We start from the raw sequence: 20,311 nt of genomic DNA, 5'->3' as shown, positions 1-20,311 counted from the left end.
CAGTTGGTAGAGTGTCTGACTTTGGCTCAGGTCATGATCTTGCGGTTCGTGGGTCCAAGCCTGGCTTCGGGCTCTGTGTTGAAAGCTCAGAGCCTGAAGCCTGCTTTGGATTCTGTGTCTCCCTCTCTCTCTCTCTGCCCCTCCCCTGCTCACGCTCTGTCTCTCACAAATAATAAATATTAAAAAAATTTTTTTAAAGAAAGAAACAAAATCCCAAAGAATCTACAAGGAAGTCACTAGAACGTGTGAGTCTAGCAAGGTTACAAAATATAAGGTCAATATACATGAGTCAGTTGTACGTCTGTATACTAACTGCATGAGTAATCCACTGCTGCGTAACAAAACCATCCTAAAACTTCGCTTCCTGAAACAACAAACCTGTGTGATTTTGCATGGCGTCTGTGGGTCAGGAATGGCTGAAGCAGGGCTCCGGACCGGTCAAGAGGGTGCAGGCAAGATGTTGGCGGAGCTGCGTTCAGTCATCTGACGGGCTGACTGGACCTAGAGGACCCACTTCCCACGCTGCTCACCCATGTGGCTGGTGAGTCTGTGCCAGCTCCCGGTGGGAGGCCTCAGGTCCCACCATGTGGTCCTCTCACAGGCTGCTTGATGTCCTCACAACCAAGAGCCAGCAAGGGAGACGGTGGGACGTTTTATGTTTTATGCTTTAACCTTGGGAGTCACAATCTGTCCTTTCTGTCCTGCCCCACCAGCGACGTGGGTCAGTCCTCTGCGGGGTGTGAGAGAATGGAGAGCAGGGAGCGAATCGCGGAGGGCCCCCCCCAGGGGCTGGCTGCTGGATCAGCACTGAGCACGGGACACCTGTTGTAACGAGTACTGTGTACAATGCACCAAAACCCACGAGGTACTTAGTGTAAACTAACAGACTGCCACCCAGTGGAGGTGCACCCCCATCGGCCATAGCACGCGCAATGGGGCTTTTTTTGCTTTGTTAAAAAAAATGTATTTAATGTTTATTCATTTTTGAGAGAGGTGGGGGGGCGGGGGGGTCAGAGAGAGGAAGACATAGAATCCAAAACAGGTTCCAGGCTCTGAGCTGTCCGCACAGAGCCCGACGCGGGGCTCAAACCCACGAACCGTGAGATCATGACCTGAGCCGAAGTCGGACACTTCACCGTCCAAACCCCTCAGGCGCCCCTGCTTTTTTTTTTTTAAACAAAGGGAAGAATTCCCCTGCGTAGGAAATGAAACTTTTAGGACTCCACCCCTGTGCTTCGGAATATTCGATGACAACATTAAGGACCAAAACCCTCCAACTTCCACTTTACTTTCTACTAACGCATTTGACATCAGGAGTGGATTTCAGAATGACTTGTCACCAAGCCCAGGTAAGATGGGGACCTTATTGTTCTCTGACCCGGGACGAGGTTTTCTGCAGGGTATTAATTCGATTTCCCAAGACTGGGCTCTTTACCCGTCCGAAGGTGTTCATTACACAACCTGTAAAGTACTTGCCAATTTCTGATTGCAAAAGGCTGCAGATTATCAAATGCTAGAGCCGGAGGGGAAAACTCCACAGCCTCTGGTCTAAATGTGGTCTGCTGCCTATTTTTGTAAACAAAGTTCTTCTGGAGCACGGCCACACTCGTTTGCTGATTATTAATTGTCTGCAGTGTTTTCACACTGTAACAGCGGAGGGAAACAGATCCCCAGAGTCTGAAATACTTACTCTCTAGCCCTTGTTTTGACAACCCTAAAGGCTAGAGAAATTTAGCCTTTTGTACAAAGGAATCTCCAACTTACATTGTGAGGAATATTTGCCAATCGACTAGTAGGTAAGTACATAAGCAAATTGCGTATCTTTTGGTCAGTCTTCCAGCTATATAGACCCTCAAACTATATTCTTGGAGCTCCTGGCTGGCTAAGTCAGCAGAGCATGTGACTCTTGATCTTGGGACTGTGGATTCAAGCCCCACATTGGGTGTAGAGATTACTTAAAAAATAAAATCTTTTTGGGGGCACCTGGGTGGCTCAGTCGATTGAGCGTCTGGCTTCAGCTCAGGTCATGATCTCACGGTTCGTGGGTTCGAGCCCCGCGTCAGGCTCTGTGCTGACAGCTCAGAGCCTGGAACCTGCTTCAGATTCTGTGTCTCCCTCTGTCTCTGCCCCTCCTCTGCTCATGCTGTCTCTCTCTCTCTCTCTCTCAAACATAAATAAAACGTTAAAAAAAGAATTTCTTCTAAAAAATAAATAAAAATAGGCTCTCAGCACGGACCCACTGCGTTGGTGAAGGCTGTGAGACCGAACTTAGGCCCGGCGAGCCTAAGTCATAATAATAAATGCCCTTTGCTTTAAAACAAAAATAATAATAAAATAAATAAATAAATAAATAAATAAAAATAAAATCTTTTTTAAAAATCATATATTTTTTAAATTTTAAAAATGTTTTATTTATTCTTGAGAGAGAGACAGAAAGAGAGAGAGAGAGAGACAGAGCATGAGCAGGGGAGGGGTAGAGCAAGATAGGGACATGACTGTAAGCCCGCTCCAGACTGAGCTGTCAGCACAGAGCCCGATGCGGGGCTCAAACTCACAAACCGTGAGATCATGACCTGAGCTGAAGCCGGACACTCAGCTGACTGCGCCCCCCAGGCACCCCTAAAATATCATACTCTTAAACCGGAAGTAAGGGGGGGAAAAAGATCTCTGGGGGCAAGAAATCACCATCACAAAGATCTTATGCTAAATTGTCTTTAAAAAATACAATTCATGACACACTTATTCGATTTCTTAGCCCAAAGCATTTTATCAGCCACACCAATAGGGATAAACGTGGAGAGGGTAGGGTTGGAGAAAAGAATTATTTGAGTCAGACTTTGGCCACAAGTCTGGCAGCCTGATATTGAGGTAATAGTAATCCAAAAGATAAGACAGAATTTTATTAAAATACAGGATGATAATAAGTATTCATACTAGTGCTAAGCGATCAAGAAAAGGTTAACTACATCCAAGATTCTTTATTTAAAGATTTTTTTTATGGGTGCCTGGGTGGCTTAGTGGGTTAAGCCCCAGACTTCGGCTCAGGTCATGAGGTCACGGTTTGTGAGTACATGTCGGGCTCTGTGCTGACGCTCAGAGCCTGGAGCTGCTTCAGAGCCTGTGTCTCCTTCTCTCTCTGCCCCTCCCCTGCTTGCCCTCTGTCTCTCTCTTTTTGTCTCTCTCTCAAAAATAAACATTAAAAAACATTACTGTTCGTGAGTTCGAGCCCCATATCGGTCTCTGCGCTCTCAGTGCAGAGCCTGCTTTGGATCCCGTCTCCCTCTCTCTCTGCCCCTCCCTCGCTGGCGTGCTCTCTTCCTCTCTCAAATAAATAAATATAAAAAACAATAAATAAAACTTATTTAAAACACACAAAAAACTTTGGAATTTAAAGGGCTTGGGGCATCTGGGGGGCTCAGCCGGTTAAGCGTCCAGCTTCGGCTCAGGTCATGATGTCACGGTTCGTGGGTTCTAGCCCTGCATTGGGCTCTGTGCTGACAGTGAGAGCCTGGAACCTGCTTCGGATTCTGTGTCTCCCTCTCTCTCTGACCCTCCCCTGTTCTCACTGTCTCTCTCTGTCTCTCAAAAATAAAGAACATAAAAAATTTTTTTTTTTAAATAAAGGGCTCATTTTGGGCATCTGGAAGGAAGGCCAACCTACGGAGAATAATTCTTCTTAAGACATTGTTTTGAAAAAGCTTGTCATATTCACAAATCGTGTGCTAACTTGTTACCATTTAACTGGTCAGGACGGACAGAGTTCATGGGCTTAAAAACCCTCACATTTATAATCTTTCTCATTCATTACTGTCAACCATCTTCCTACTGGATCCATTCTGAGAAGGCAAATACTGAGATTTTAACTTATCCTACTGAAATGGTACAACACGTGCCAGGGCATAAACGGACCCTCATCCTTTGCCAGAGTCTGTCCCTGTGTGCCGTCGTGGGGAGGGGAGTGAAATGTGTGATCGACACGAATGATTGGACGCAGAGGACGCATGGGCAGTTGCTAAGCTCAAACCCTGGCTGTGTCATTTACTGGCTGCACAACGGCTCAACGTGTCCAGCTCCATTTCCTCCTTGCTACAGCGGGAGCAACCGTCGGATCTGCTTCATAGGCTTATCGTAAGGATTTAACAAACTAAAGCATGAAAAGTGCTTGCAACGTGCCTGAGCGCACATTGAGAGGAGTAACTGTTGGCGTACTTAGTACTAATTATGATTGTTAGTATTTCAGCGCAGATACCCCCTGCTGGTTCTGAAGAACACAACGAATTTTTTATTTAGCAACTTGACCTAAGTACAAATTCCAGGTGATTTTTGGGTAATCCTCTCCTAACAATGATCTCATGTGCTTTTTTACCACCCTAGAAAATGTAAATGATCTGGAATGCTCTTAATGACCTGATTTGGGAACATCGTCAAGTCGACTCAAGGAAGAATGCTGTTCAGGTCAGGTGGCCTCCGTGGGCCTCCTGTATATGCATGAGCCTCGCCGTTTCCGGGGGTCTCTTGGAGATTCGATCATGCAAGTGATGGACTCAGGGGACTTCACTTCTTAGTATCATCACGTCCTTTTCGGGGTCTGCTACCCCGTTCAACAAGCTGAAGGTAGTCTTTGCAGGGTTTTCACTAAGAAAAGCAAGCGTCAGCTTATTAAGTTTAATCAAGTGGAACCGCGCGTAGGATCTCCCATTACCTTCCCATTAACATGGAAACTGCCTAATTTTCTGGCTGTTGCCATTCTTGCCACCGCCTGTCTTTGTCGCGCAGCAAGCACTCTCTGAGTCATGAAGAACCTCCCACAGGCCTGCAGGAAAACCTCGACTCAGAAACCCAGTCTGATGTCTCCTGGGCCTTCGGCATCTCACAGATAACGATCTTGATGCAGGAAAACATTTGGCTTTTTGTAGTGATGGATTTCTTTCCTGTAACTTCAACAACCTGAGGACCATCTTTGCAAGAGAAGCTCGTTCCCACAGATGTTCCTTCTTGCACCAGAGTTATGTCCGGGACAGGGTTTATTTGCCCACAGGTCACGGAGCTTCGACAGAAGCAGCTGTGCGCCCATTTCCGCTGGCCGCCTTTCTCCTGGATCCTTCTCCCTTGGCCAAATGTCTTCAATCCCCCTTCCCCCGACACTTGGCTCTTGAGAGGAGTCTGAGCGCTGAGAGGCTCGCTGTCGGCAATCAGCTTCTTGCTGGGTATCTTCCAGTTCCCTTGCTCACGGACCTCTGCGTGCTGCAGACGCTCTGCACCTGTTGGGTCAGATTCAATTTCCTGCAACTGCTCCGGACCCGTCCTGTGCGTCTATCTGCTGAGCAAAAGCCTCTGGTCCTGGCTTCCGAGCCCTGAGGCTTCCCAGGCCTGGTGGCAAGCCCGGGGACCTTGCTAGGTGTCGCGTGCGGACCACGACACCTGGCGTCACTGCATCTCCTCCACCAGAGGCCCAGCCCGCACCTCCATCTTCCGCGGGCCAAGCGGCCACACCCCGCATCGCCTGCGGCCCGGGCCCTCCTAGCCCCTCATGCTTCAGGCCTCTCCACCGGACCTGCTCCCAGACACCTGGGGCCTGGGGACCGTCCTCGTGCCACCGCCCAACGACTAGCACCCGGAAGCGAGAACAGCCATCGGGAGCCAGCAGACCCCCTGGGGTCGCAGCCTCCTAGACTTGACGGGGCAAATCCTGCCCCCCCGCCAGAGCACTTTGTCCAATCGACGCTGGCCACCGGCTGAGAGGCAGCAACTTTGTCCAATTGGTCTCACCGACGCCCCCTTCCCGGGAGGCTCGCCTAATCACAAGGTGAAGGCGCCAATGACGCCTCCTGGAGAAACACGGAAGGCGGGGAAAAAAGAAGGGGTGTGGCCACAGGCCCCGCCTTCCACGCTGTAGGAGAGGTGGTGCGCCTGCGTGAGGGAGCCCGGGGCAATAAGGCGGAGGCGGTACCTAAGGTGGGTGTCTGCTCCGCGTCCTTTGCAAGATTCTTTTAAAACCGCATGTCTTACCGTGACAGCTAGTTTAATTAAAACCAAATTTATTGCACCGATCCCCTTATCCAAGCACTGCACGTGACATTTTCTATTTATATTTATTCTTTTTAAAAAAACTTTTTAAATCTTTATTTATTTTTGAGAGAGACACACACAGACCGTGAGCAGAGGAGGAACAGAGAGGCAGGCACAGAATCCGAAGCAGGCTCCAGGCTCTGAGCTGTCTGCACAGAGCCCTACACGGGGCTTGAACCCACAAACCGTGAGATCATGGCTTGAGCTGAAGTCTGACACAACCTACTGAGCCACCCGGGCGCCCCTATTTATGTTAGTAAAAAAGACAAAAACAAAACCCACAGCATATTACGTTTTACTAATATGTATTCTAAAAATTGGTCCTCGTGCCAAGGTCACACTGTATAACAGGTATGAGTGAAGTGTAATTATCTCTGATTTTTTTTTTTAAGAATAAAAATAAGCATAAATAGAAGGATCTTGTTTTCCACTCGAACCCCAGTGGACCAGCTGGCATCTTCCCCAGGGTACTTGCGCCTCACTTCGGAGACTCCACTCTAGAACAATTTCTTTTGTCGTCTGTAAAGAGGTAGGAAAGGGGTAAATGTGTCAGTAGACTTTGGAGACAGACCACCTGGTTGGAGCCCTGCGCCTGCCGCATACTTGCAGAGTGATTTCAGCCAAATCACTAAACCTCTCTGTGCAATTTCCTCATCTTTAAAATGAGAGTATTAACAGTTCCTAATAGAGTTCTTGTGAGAATTGAATGAGTTAATATGAAAGTGCTTAGGACAATGCTTAACCTAAAGTCAGCACTTAATCAATGATAGTGGTGTTGAGGGGGTGGGCATAGTCTCACTAGGGAGCCCCTAGTGTCATCCGTCCTTACTTTTCTTAAAAAAATTTTTTGATGTTTATTTATTTAAAATTTTTAATGTTTATTTATTATTGAGACAGAGAGAAACAGAGCATGAGTGCGGTAGGGTCAGAGAGAGAGGGAGACATAGAATCCGAAGCAGGCTTCAGGCTCTGAGCTGTCAGCACAGAGCCAATGCGGAGCTCAGACTCACAAGCCGTGAGATCATGACCTGGGCTGAGGTCAGATGCTTAATCCACTGAGCCACACAGGCGCCCATGTCCTTGCTTTTCAATTATAGGCTTTAAAAAAATTCAAAAAAAAATTTTTTTTGAGAGACAGAGAGAGACCGTGTGTGCAGGGGAGGGTCAGAGAGAGAGGGAGACACAGAATCTGAAGCGGAATCTGAAGCAGCTCCAGGCTCCGAGCTGTCAGCACAGAGGCCGACGCGGGGCTTGAACCCATGAACCATGAGATCATGACCTGAGCCAAAGCCAGACGCTCCACTGACTGAGCCACCCAGGCGCCCCAATTATAGGTTTTGAGTTGAAAAGATCAGATTCCACAATGATTCTGCAGCATGAATGAGCCTTACACCTCATAAAATTTATGAAAGCTTTCTAAGCCTCAGTTTCTCCTCTGTGAATGAGAGCTGATATGAGCATAAAATGACAACGTGCGTGTAACTTCTTCAGCACAGTGTCTGACATTTATGAGATGTTCATTCAGTAAATAAGACCTGTAAGAGAGACTGTTCTGTGTTCAGCAATTCCCATTTCCTTCTCCAAGGGCCCCGCTAGACGAATTCCCAGCCTCCCATGCAGTCACGTGGGGCCACAAGACTGAGTTCTGGCCCGTGGAATGTGGGCAGACGTGACGGACACACTCCCAGGCCCACCTTCCTCTCTGACGCCTTGTCTGCCCATCTGATAGTGATGGTGGAATCAGAACAAGGCAGGTCCCTGAACTTCCGCAGCGCCTCTTGGAACAGAGCAGCTTCCCCCAGGAAAACACTTGGGAGGAAAATAAAAAACAAACTTTGATTGTGTGCGGGGTTGTTTGTGACTGTCAGACGTCAACCGAATACATGGTCATTTGTATTATTCCTGTAATATTATTACTTACTTTACTTTCTTCTTCTCCCGCAGCACTTCTGGTTTAGAGCCACAAGATTAGTCGTACTTTTTGAGGCTGTGTTGTTTAGTGAGGGCATTTTGAATGTATTCGACGAGATTGGAAGCCCCTCTCGGAGCTCCCTATCTTTTCTGTGCCTTCCCTCCCCACCGTGCGTCACAGTCACAGAACCCGGTTCCTCCGGCCATCCCTGTGCAGTGATGAGAGTGGTAAGTATCTACGGGTGGGCACAAAAGTTGTTTCCTACTTCACGGACATGTTTTTCCACCTACTTTCCCCTCCCCTCCTTTTTTTTATGGATTCCTTTGTTCATCCATTCACTCATTGATTTTGCAAATATCTGTTGAGTTCTTACTCTGTGCCAGGCACCATAGAGACTACGAAGCATAGCTCTGGACATGCAAACACCATCCAGTCCACTGGATCTTACAGTCTAATGCGCAAGGAAGACAAGCAAACAGGTTCATTGATGTAAAACACTGGCCCATGAACTTCATGAACATTGTATGTCTTATAAGTCATGGCATCCCTGGGCCTGGTGCTGACCAAGTGATAGAGGTAAGAAGACTGGTAGGTCCTGGGGCGCCTGGATGGCTCAGTCGGGTGAGTAACCAACTTCGGCTCAGGTCATGATTTCACAGTTCGTGGGTTCAAGCCCTGCATCCGGCTCTGTGCTGCCAGCTCAGAGCCCCGAGCCTGTCTTCAGATTCCGTGTCTCCTTCTCTCTCTGCCCCTACACCGTCGTGCTCTGTCTCTCTCTATCAATAATAAATAAATGTAAAAAAAAATTAAAAATAAAAAAGAAGGCTGACCCTTGGCAGTTTGGAGGTGGGCACCCCAGGGAAGCGTTCTTGAAGGAAGTGATGTCCAAGCTGAGGCCTGAGGATTGAGTAGGATTTGCCTAGGCGAAGGAGATTGTGTGGGCTAGGGGGAGTTTATTCTAGGGAGAGAGCACAGCTACTAAGTCTGAAGGGGAGAGAAAGCCATGACTCTGGAAAGTGAGGAGGTAGAGAGAAGCCTGGAGAGGTCAGGAGGAGCCAGACTATATTCTGGAATGCCAAGGAATATGGCCAAAGGCGTGAAGGCCTGGTAAAGCTTCCAGCTGGTATTTCGCTGGTTAATTCCTCCCTTGGAAAGGATAGGAATGGCACGGGAGTGACTCAGCTCAGCCTCTCAGGGCTGAGACAGGGACTAAGCACCTGGGGAAAGCCACCACTTGCCACTCTGGAAGAACTTTAGCAGGTGTAGACCCTGACCTGTGGGGACACAACCCAGGGAAGCCAATCACCTCATTATTCTTGTTGCATTTTAATTTCCACACCTGGGCCCCGCTGGCATGTCCTTCCCCCTCCCCCTGCCCCCGGCTCTTGTTTGTGTCAGGTGCTCCACTGGGATCGTGAAAACCTAGCCCTCATGAGAAGGCACTCACTGTGATCACAGCCCATCATTCTTAATATACCTTTTTTTTAAACGTTTTATTTATTTTTGAGAGAGAGAGAGAGAGAGAGAGAGAGAGAGAGAGAGGGAGAGAGACAGCGTGAGCAGGGAGGGTCAGAGAGAGAGGGAAACACAGAATCTGAAGACAGGCTCCAGGCTCTGAGCTGTCAGCACAGAGCCTGACTCAGTGCTGGAACCCACGAACCGTGAGATCATGACCTGAGCCAAAGCCAGACGCTCAACTGACTGAGCCACCCGGGTGCCTCTTAATATACCTTCTTTAGAGGAGCCGGGGGGGCCGGGGGGAGCTCAGTTGGTTGACCATCTGACTTCAGGTTAGGTCATGATCTCTCGGTTCTTGAGTTCAAGCCCTGCATCGGGCTCGCTGCCGTCTATGCAGAACCTGCTTCAGATCCTCTGTCTCCCACCTCCTCCTCCCCCACTTGTGCGCACGTGTGCTCTCTCTCTCAAAATAAATAAACATTAAAAAAAATATATATATATATATATATACCTGGGGTGCCTGCGTGGCTCAGTCAGTTAAGCATCCAACTCTTGGTGTAGGCTCAGGTCATGATTTCATGGTCTGTGGGTTCAAGCCCTGCATGGGGCTCCACACTGTCAGCGCGGAGCCTGCTTGGAAAGTTATCTCTCCCTCTCTCTCTGCCTCTCCCCCACTCATGCTTTCTGTCTCCCTCTCAAAATAAATAAACTTAAAAATAATTTTTTTTAAGTTTTTTTTTAAATGTCTTATTTATTTTTGATACAGAGTGAGAGAGACAGAGCATGAGAGGGAGAAGGGCAGAGAGAGAAGGAGACACAGAACCGGAAGCAGGCTCCAGGCTCTGAGCTAGCTGTCAGCACAGAGCCTGACGCAGGGCTCGAACCCACGAACGTGAGATCTGACCTGAGCCGAAGCCGGAGGCTTAACCGACTGAGCCACCCAGGCGCCCCAAAAATAATTTTTAAAATAAAAACAATACACCTTCTTTAGACCAGCCTTGTGCTCAGCTGTTCACCTGCTGGCCCAGGTGAATCAGATCATGTGCCATCGCTCAGTTCGTTGGTTCTGGGAAGTTAACAATAAATAGATATATACAGAAAGCCTCGTTACTCAAACTTATTTACAAAATTTCCTTAAACTTTCCTTTAACTATATTCCTTTTTTTCCCTTGATCTAACTTATGACCAAAGCTTTTGCTGCCGAACGGGTTGAGTATGGTGCAGTTGTTGAGAGGATTGACTCTGAAGTCTGACAAAACCGGTTTGACTCCTGGATCTGGTCATCCCTAGCTGTCTGGGCTTTTATCTTTTCTGAGTCTTGCTTTTCTCACCTGTAGAATGGGGGTGTTAGATTCAAGAAGACAATGTATGTCAAATGCGTAGCACATCGTTTGGCATGGTAGGGTAAGCCAGTGTTCAAGATTCAGGGGGCACCTGGGTGGCTCGGTTGGTTAAGCATCTGACTTCGGCTCAGGTCATGATCTCGCTGTTGGTGGGTTCGAGGCCTGCCTCGGGCTCTCCGCTGTCAATGAAGAGCCTGCTTTGGGTCCTTAGTTTCCCTTTCTCTCTGTCTCTGTCTCTGTCTTTCCCTGCCCTTCCCCCGCTTGTACTCTCTTTCTCTCTCAGATAAAAGATGTTTATTGAGCCCCTACTATGAGTCATATGCTCCATAAATAATTCAAAGTGAGCCTGCTTCTTCCCGGTGGATTTATCTGTTCTGCTTTTAAATTATCATTAAGGAAATGAGCTTAAACGGGTAGTTTTCAAAGTGTGGTCTGCAGACCCCTGGGGGGTCACTATGATCTTCTCAGGGACCCGCAAGTGTGAACGTTATTGTCGAGATAGTACTGAGATATGATTTGCCTTTCTCACCGTGTGGATGTTTTTGCACGGACGGCACAGGAGCGTCAGTCGGGAAAACAGCTGGTGACCCGAGGCAGTCACCCCAAGCTGCACGAGTGACCACTTCTTCAGCTGCCGCTTCTTGCAGGAAAAAAAAGTTCTATTCGAGAGTCATCTATTGAGGACCATGGCCTTGGGTCACAATCATTTTATTAAATCTCGACCCTTGAGGACATACCTTTACAGCATTTTGTCTGATAAGAGGAGAAGTGGCCAGAAGGTGCTTTGCGGACATATACCGGAGTACAGTCCTGTCTCCAAGAACCGCGCGTGGAGGATGGAGTCGCCAGCTGAAGGGGACCGCCATTTTTATCTGACAAACGATGGTGATTCAGCCCGGACAGATTTGTTTTTGAAAGTGAACAAAGGGAGCCTGTCCTTTCAAGGAAGGCAACTGCCAGGATTTGTTGCCACTGATTCAATTTGAAATTGCAGGCCAAAGTTAGAATTTTGGAAAACTTTGGGGCGCCTGGGTAGTCGGTTGAGCGTCAGGCTTCGGCTCAGGTCATGATCTCACGGTTCATGGGTTCCAGCCCCGCGTCGGGCTCTATGCTGACAACTAGCTCAGAGCCTGGAGCCTGCTTTGGATTCTGTGCCTCCCTCTCTCTCTGACCCTCCCCTGCTCACACCGTCTCTCTCTTTCTCAAAAATAAATAAAACGTTAAAAAAAGAGAAAAAATGAATTTTGGAAAACTTGTATCAGCCATTGTGAGCTTGACAGTTTCCTAGTTCGTTTCTAAGCTTTGGTGGTGAGATGAACAAATGTGATTTGGAAGAGCCGTCTAATGAAGTGTGGCAGATCTGCATGAGTCCGTGAATCAGTCTTTTCCAAATGACCAACGCACCTTATTACAGCATGAGTGAAGGATCCATTGAAAGGGAAAGATAGACCAGTGGATTTTGAGATCACAGAGTAAGAAAAGTTCATTGTTACGGTTTCAGTTTCAACATTGCCATGGAGAAACTAAAACTCCTGGAGTTCGGGTGCACTGTTAAGGGATAATATCCTGATGGTCGGCAAAGGCTGTTGAAATAGCCCTCCTTTCTCCAGCAGCCTGCTAATGTCAGGCTGCGTTTTCTTTATATGGATCAACCAAAAGACCATATCGCGATAGGTTGATTTCAGAAGTAGTTATGAGAATCCAGCTGTTCTCCATGAAGCCAGACATTAAAGAGATTTCTAAAGAAAAAATGTTAATGCCGATTTCCTTGGTAAGAAAAAAAATGGTGTTTTGGAAAAATAGGATTATTTTCATAAAACCGTAGTATCTATGTTAACATGTAATGGGTTTATTGTTATTTTAAGTTAAATGATATTTAAAATTTTCTCAGTTTTAAGTTCTAATATGGTAAATAGAGATGGTTATAACCCACATGGGGTTATGTGAAGATTGAAAAGGAGTTCTGGTACCAAGGGGGTTTCAAGGCGCTGAGCTAGACTGTTTAGCACGTGCTGTGAACGGTTCAGTGCATTTCACGAACAGTGTCGTCTGAGCCCCTTACATCCAGCCAAGGCGATAGCTTGTGTGAACTGCCCGTCCCACAGTCTCTAACTGCCACTGAGTCCAAAGCCACCTCGCTTCAAAAATCCTAAGCTTCTGGGGTGCCTGCCTTTGGCTCAGGTCATGATCTCACAGTTCGTGGGTTCACGCCCCGCATCGGGCTCTGCGCTGGGCTCTGAGCTGACAGCACAGAGCCCGCTTTGGACCCCGTCTCCCTCTCTCTCCGCCCCACAAATGGGCTCCTCCTTCCCTCCGTGGATTCCCCCCCAGAGATTTTCATTTCACCATTCCAGAAGGAAATCCCATACCCATGAAGCAGTCACCTCCCCCCCCACCCCGCCTCTCCCCCTGCCCCCTCCCCCTGCCCCTCCCAAACATTAATCTGCTTTTTGTGTCTATGGATTTGCCCAATCTGGGAATTTCCTATCAATGGATCACACAGGAGGTGGCCTCTGTCTCCGGCTTCTTTCTTTCAGCCTAATGTTTTCAAGATCAGTTCCTGTTGTAGCTTGTGAAGTCCTGCATTCCTTCGAGTGGCTAAATAATATTTCAGGATGAATCTACCACATTTTGTTTAGCCATTTATCAGTGGATGGACATTTGGGTTATTTTTACCTCTGGGCTCTTGTGAATACCGCTGCCGTAGACATTCATGTATATAGTTTGTTTGAACATCTGTTGTTAATTCTTTTATTTTTAATTTTTTAATGTTTTATTTATTTTTGAGAGAGAGAGAGAGAGAGAGAGAGAGACAGAATGAGCAGAGGAGGGGCAGAGAGAAAGAGACACAGAATCCGAAGCAGGCTCCAGGCTCTGAGCTAGTGTTCAGCAAAGAGCCCGACGTGGGGCTCAAACCCATGAACCATGAGATCATGACCTGAGCCAACGTCGGACGCCCAACTGACTGAACCACCCAGGCGCCCTGTCTTCTCTCTTTCTTGATGTCAAGTTAGATCTGGAGATCTTTCTCTAGTACCCACATTTCTGAGATTGGGGCCACAGAAGACAAGAGCTGACAACAAAATCCCCCTGCCAACGACCCTCCGGGGCTCCGCGTTGAGGAAGGCAATGAAGGGGCTCGCTGGGAGGGAAGCATGGCCGGCTGGTGCCTGCCATCCATCCCCCGTCCGTTATTTGGGAGTCCCTGGTTCTTCCTTTCTTTCCTTTGCCTTCTCAAATCCCACCCTTCAATCATTTTTCGCTGCTTTCTTCTCAGCGGAAGTTGCTAAGTTTTAAATCTTTCCCTCAGTCTTCTTTTATTTTCGGTCTTGGCTCTTTTCCTCCCTGTCTCCCCAGTGGGAAAAAGAGGGCAAATTTATAAGAATTCCATGTGATGGGAACAGGTGTCGGGGTTCTCTGCCCTGGGCTGTCCTTGTCTGAGCCTCTCCAAGGAGACTGCATTTAGTCTGCGTGTCGGATGCTGAGACTCAGAGGCCGCCCACCGTGGCCTGAGCCCCTAGGTGGGCGCAGGCCCCACCCCGCCGTCGTGCTCAGACCCACCTGTATTTTTAGCTCAGGGCTCCTGTCCCTGCTGGAAGGCACAGCCCCTGGGATGGCGCCACTTTCCCAAGGGCTCCCAGCCAGCCCCTCCCACTGCCCAGACACTCCTACCTCCTGGCCCCCTGCCGCTGGAATGTTCTCGCCCAGTCTCTTCTGATGCAACCCCCCTCTTCTTTCAAAGCCAGCCATCAACAACACCTGCACCAAGAAGGCTCCTGAGTCTCCGCAGCTGCGATCCGTTTCTCCCTGGACCATCCCTCTTCTCTCTGCCCCCATTCCGAGGACTGAAATGGGGCCTCACGCTCTCTCATTAGTACAACGCCCTTCGGAGAACAGGTGCAGTGAATCTGAAAGCAGAGCCCTTCCAGGAATCCTGGGGCACACGGTCGCCGCATGAGTTGCGGACCTCACGTTCCTGGAGTGTGTGAGCTGTGGGCGTGTCACCCGGTGTCCTGCAGTCCTGGGCCACCGGAAAGCACCAGGCCAGGCCAGAACCAGGCCCTGGTGATTCGGACCCACCTCAGGCGGGTGCCCGGCAGGCGGTGAGAGCTGGATAAATCAGTGTTTATTGTTGCAGTTTTGCTTGTTTTTAATGCCCCTTAATTTGGGAGTTTCTTGAGTGTAGGGATCACGTATTTCTCTTCTCACCAGTTTCTCAGCACTCCGACTGGCCTGGCCCTGATCAATCTCAGTAAACATTATTATTATTATTATTATTATTTTTTGCTGTTGGATGGAATGCGATTATTTATTTTTGAGAGAGAGGGAGACACAGAATCTGAAGCAGCTCCAGGCTCTGAGCTGTCAGCACAGAGCCTGATGCGGGGCTTGAACCCACGAACTGTGAGATCATGACCTGAGCCGCAGTCGGATGCTTAACCAATTGAGTCACGCACAAGCCCCTGGAATGTCTTCATTAGACAGGATGGAGGACGGTTTGGCGAGGGCCTGGGATGGGGGAAAGCCAGAGGTCGGGAGGACCTGAAAGTTTATCTACAAATAATCTGCCAACCAACCTTCCCCCCGCCTGCACACGTATGTAGCTCTTCCCTTCAAGAGGGGTTTATGTCCCCTCCCCCCTTGAGTCTGAGATGGCCCTGTGACTCACTCTGACCAACAAAAAAAGGCAGCAGAAGCGACACCCTGAAGACAGACACCCGTCCGTTTCCTCTTCTACTCCTTGGGAATCCAGCTGCCATGCTCTAGGAAGCCCAGACTATTTTTCTGGAGAGAGAGCGCATGGAGAATCCTGGAGGATGAGACACGACTAGGAGGAGGAGACAGTGTGACAGCATGATTCAGCCCAGTCAACACCATGCGGAACAGAAACACTGTTCCCAAACCCACCACATGGTGAGATGTAACAAACCGTTTTAAGCCACGGGATATTGGGACTGTTTGTTACGCAGCACAGATGACCGGCAAGAGAGGCTCTCATGTCTGAGAACAGGAAGGAATGGCAGGGATAACAGACATCCCTCGAATGCCAGGCAAATGCCCGCTCCTGCCGACAGGCAGTGCGCCTAGTTCTCATTCAGTTCTCACGACACTCCTCCTCCCCAGTTTTCGGAGGCTCAGAGAGCTGTAGTCACCTGTGTAAAGACACACAGTACATGAGGACAGAGACGAATTTCATGTCTCTGACTCCAAATTCTGTACTCTTCACCAGGTCTCCTTGCTGGAGGCCAGCCCAGGGAAGGGGCACAGACCCCGACTTCCGGTTTTATCTGGGAAAGGCTTCACTGAGGAGGTGAGCTGAGAACACACTGGGCTTCTGTGGGCTGTGCAGACTGCCTCAGTATGTGTGCCGGTGCGAGGAGGGGCTGGCGGGGGGCGTGGCTGGAAGCCTGACAGGGTCCCCGGAGACGCTCTGCCTCTGGGCTCTGTGCCTGGGCCAGCACTTTATTTATTTATTTTTAATTTTTTTAATTTTCAATTTTTTTAAATGTTTACTTTCAAGAGGCAGACACAGAACATGAGTGAGGGAGGAACAGAGATAGAGAGGGAGATACAGAATCCGAAGCAGGCTCCAGGCTCCAAGATGTCAGCATAGAGCCCGATGTGGGGCTCAAACCCACAAACAGTGAGATCATGACCTGAGCCGAAGTTGGACACTTAACCAACTGAGCCACCCAGGTGCCCCTAACTTTTTATTTTTTAAAAGAAGTCAGGTCTTTTATTTTTAAAAAAACTTTAATGTTTATTTTTGAGAGAGAGAGTGAGAGACAGAGCGTGAACAGGGGAGGAACAGAGAGAGAGAAGGAGACACAGAATCTGAAGCAGGCTCCAGGCTCTGAGCAGTCAGCACAGGGCCTGACGCGGGGCTCGAACTCACAAACTGTGTGATCATGACCTAAGCCGAAGTCAGATGCTTAAAACAACTGAGCCACCCAGGCACCCTGGGCCAGCTCTTTAAAGGCTGGCTCTGGAGTCTGGGGGACCAGAAAGGCTCTCCTAAGCACAGTGATAGGATAAGCGCCTGGGAACCAAGCCGTGGTAAGTGAATGTCCAGAGCCTCATTTTACTAATCTGTAAGATGGGGGTAATAATAGACCCTAACTCACAAATCCTGGTGAGGACGCTGTGATTTATGGAAAGTGAGTTTGGCCTAGCCCCCCCCCGCCCTGGGCGGGAGAGCATTCTCTCTCCCAGCCCTTCTCTTAGCTCAGCCCGTGAACTTGGGCTTGTCACTAGCCTGTCTGCGTTTTGGTTTCTCCACCTGAAACTGTTCAGTAAATGGTTAACTGTCCCTGACACAGCGATGAAAGGAGCCGGCAAAGCTTTAGACTCTCTGGGCCACAGCCACAGAGGAATTCGGAGAAGCCCTTCTGGCCCCCCTTTGAGGCCAGGACTGGACAGGGCACCCCCAGAGGTCAGATTCTCAAATCCTCTCTCCCTTAAATTTGATCTTCTTTTATTCCATAACCTCTCATTAAACACCTACTGTATGCCACAGATTGTGTGCCAGGTGCTAGGGCTCAGCTGGATGGCTCAGCTGGTTAAGCATCTGACTCTTGGTTTTGGGCTCAGGTCATGATCTCGAGGTTTGTGGGTTCAAGCCCCGTATTGGACTCTGTGCTGACAGCGCACAGCCTGCTTGGGATTCTCTCCCTCTCTCTCTCTGCCCCTCCCTTGCTTGCTCTCTCTCTCTCTCTCTCTCTCTCTCTCAAAATAAATAAACTTATGAGGCACTCGTATGGCTCAGTCAGTTAAGCGGCTGACTTTGGCTCAGGTCATGATCTTGCAGTTTGTGAGTTTGAGCCCCAGGTCAGGCTCTGTGCTGACAGCTCAGAGCCTGGATCCTGCTTCGGATTCTGTATCTCCCTCTCTCTCTGCCCCTCACCCGTTCATGCTCTCTCTCTCTTCCTCCACCTCTCTCTAAAACATAAATATTTAAAAAATTAAAAATAAGTAAACTTAAAAATTCTTGAAAAAAATAAAAAAGAAAATCATGGATGAAACAATTCATTGTAAGTATTATACAAAAATATTAAATTTCGACAGAACAAAAATCATTGATCACATTTTGGGGAGAATACAATTATATATACATAAAATCTGCGTTAGGTCTCTAGGGATGGATGAAATTCCCCTTCTATTCAGATTGGGGCTCTGAAGAGGTTTCTCCACCCATTTGCAGAGTTGAAAGTTCCCTACTATTTGGAAGGTGAGGAAAAAAAAACCACAAATGAAATACATTGTTGCTCATTGGTTCCCGCCAACTCTCCCTGCTTTACACTGCTGGGTCCACGCCTTCCATTCAGTATTCCCTCTCTGGACAGTTGCTATTTATAGTAACTTCGATGATATGACAATGCCTCCTTGGATGTCCCCTCTACATTGCAGACGGGCTCTTGAGGCTAAGTGGCCCCCCAGGAGCCTTGATCCAGCCCTCCTCGCACTCTGCTCCCTCCTTCCTCCTTCCTTCTGGTCTCTCTGGGTCCCTAGTTCTGCGAAAACTTGGCCAGGCACCTTCAGAGTGCTAGAGAAGCCTCAGGTCCCAGCCCTGGCCAACAGCCTCAGTCCACAGGCAATAACCCGGATATGTGTTCTGACATCTTGGTTAGCCTTGGTTTCCCCTAGAAATGGCTCAAACCTCAAAGAAGGGCACTGCTGAATGCAAACCCTTGCTCCACCACCTGTGCCATTTGTGACCTTATCTGAGGTCACTTAATTTCTGACCTCAGTGATTTTATCCATAAAGTGGGAATGAAAATGGTAGTCTCCCACGTATTAAGTAAATTACCTCCGTACAGTGCGTAACAGCATGGCTGGCCCAGAAAAGGTGCTCAGTGAATGGTACCCAGCCTTGTGGCTGTTGTCGTTCCCGGGGAAGTGCGGAAAGAAAAATGATTCTTGAACAGGGCAAGTGATTTGGATGCCGCTCCTTGGGTTTTGCAGGAGTGAAGCATCTGCTGCCTTTGAAGTCCCAGGAACTTAGCGGCTGTCCTTGGCAGTCCCCAAGAGGGCGTCACTCCCCTACCAGACATGCCAGAACAGAGATCTTGTTGACTTGGTTTTTACCCCCTTTGTGGTCTTTAATATTTCCTCCTCTGTCTTTCCGGAGCACTCAAGGCTGAAGCTTTTCATCTTATGTTCTCTCTTGTCAAATAATTAAAAAAAGATACCCCCCCCCCCCGATTTATGGGGAGTCTCTACTCACCAGCCTGTAAGAGCCACTCATTCATCTATTCAACAAACCTGCCAGCACTTATATAGTGCCTACTGGGTGCCAGGCACCGTGCTGCTTGGTAACCCCGAACCTTATTAGTGAGGCTGCAGTAGGATGACTTTCCACTCAGGTCTTGCGGCGTGGCCTTGGGCAAGTTACTTAACCTCTCAGAGTCTCCATTTCTTACCAGTGAATTGGAAAAATAAAATCTGCCCCAGGGTTGGGATTAAATGGGACAAGCCACTCCGCACTGTCGCATACAGGGCATGGCCTATGGCTGCGTTCAAGGTGTAGGTGATCAAGTGCCAGAGATAGGGGCAGGTGATTTGGTTTGCAGGCCCCAGCAACATTTATTTTTCTTGTTTGCTTTTGCAAGTGGTTTGTTTTTCTAATTGCCAACATACTGAAAATAAAAAGCGAGAATTCTCCTTGGCTCTCCAGACCTCAGACTGCAGAGGTAACGGGCGACAAGAGTGCATTCTCCGACCTTTTGTTTTGCATTGACGCAAATACACAAAACACCGAAGATGACTGGTTTATTATTTTTCATTTTCCAAAAACGCATAACGTATCCATATCGTGCAACAACCTTGCTTTTGAATTAACAATGTATTGTTTCTGTTTCCTCTCGGTGTCTGTATCATATAACAAAATCCGGGCTCTCGGTGGGTCTGGAGGCGCTGCAGTTCTGAAAGGGGAGGGGGCGGGGATCCAGGCTCAAGCCCCCTCCCTTCTCAGCCCTCCAGGCGTCTGGGCCTCATCACTTCAGGCCGTCTCCCTCTCTAGCCCAGCCCCCCTTCTTCCGGACCACTCATCCCCGCCCCCCTCCCCCGGCGCGCCCCAACCTCCTCCCCAGGGCCGCCTCTGCCTCCCCTTCCCCTTCCCAAGAACCCCTTCCCCTTCTCTCCCTGGACCCCTTCTCTGGGCCTCAATCCCAAGTCCACTGGCTTCCCAGACCGTCTTCTCTCAGCTTCCTCCCCTAGTCTCCCCAGCCCCAATTCCGGCCCTTTCCCTCCCCGCCCCTTGGTCCCCTCCGCCTCCCCAGAACCCCAGCCCCCCTTTCTCTTGTACCCGTTCCCCTCCGTCTCCCTGGGACCCCAGCCCCCACTTCCCTGTGCCCCTCCCCTCCGCTGCCCGACTTCTCCCCTCCTGGTACCCCAGCGCCTCTACCCCTTGGCCGCCCTTCCCCCCCAACCCCCCGCTTCTCCCGTGCCCCCACGCCCCGCTTCCTTGCCCCTTCTCCTTCCCCCAGGACCCCAGCCCCGCCTTCTCGCGGGCCCCTTCCCACCCCGCTGT

General features: G+C 49.1%; 1 long non-coding RNA gene across 2 annotated transcripts; it reads left to right on the top strand.

Moving 5' to 3' along the window:
• Window positions 1-343: 343 nt before the first annotated feature.
• LOC115277040 lies at window positions 344-6,134 on the top strand. 2 transcript variants are annotated; one of them, XR_003902186.1, is made up of 4 exons: window positions 344-541; window positions 714-865; window positions 1,183-1,349; window positions 4,375-6,134. It is a non-coding gene; the product is annotated as an uncharacterized LOC115277040 (long non-coding RNA). The 2 variants fall into 2 exon arrangements; XR_003902185.1 differs by lacking the exon at window positions 344-541 and having other exon boundaries at window positions 554-865.
• The last annotated feature ends 14,177 nt before the right edge of the window (window positions 6,135-20,311 follow it).

Source organism: Suricata suricatta, chromosome 13 (genome assembly GCF_006229205.1).
Source record: "Suricata suricatta isolate VVHF042 chromosome 13, meerkat_22Aug2017_6uvM2_HiC, whole genome shotgun sequence".
Classification (NCBI taxonomy): domain Eukaryota; kingdom Metazoa; phylum Chordata; class Mammalia; order Carnivora; family Herpestidae; genus Suricata; species Suricata suricatta.
This window is presented reverse-complemented; position numbering and strand designations above follow the sequence as displayed.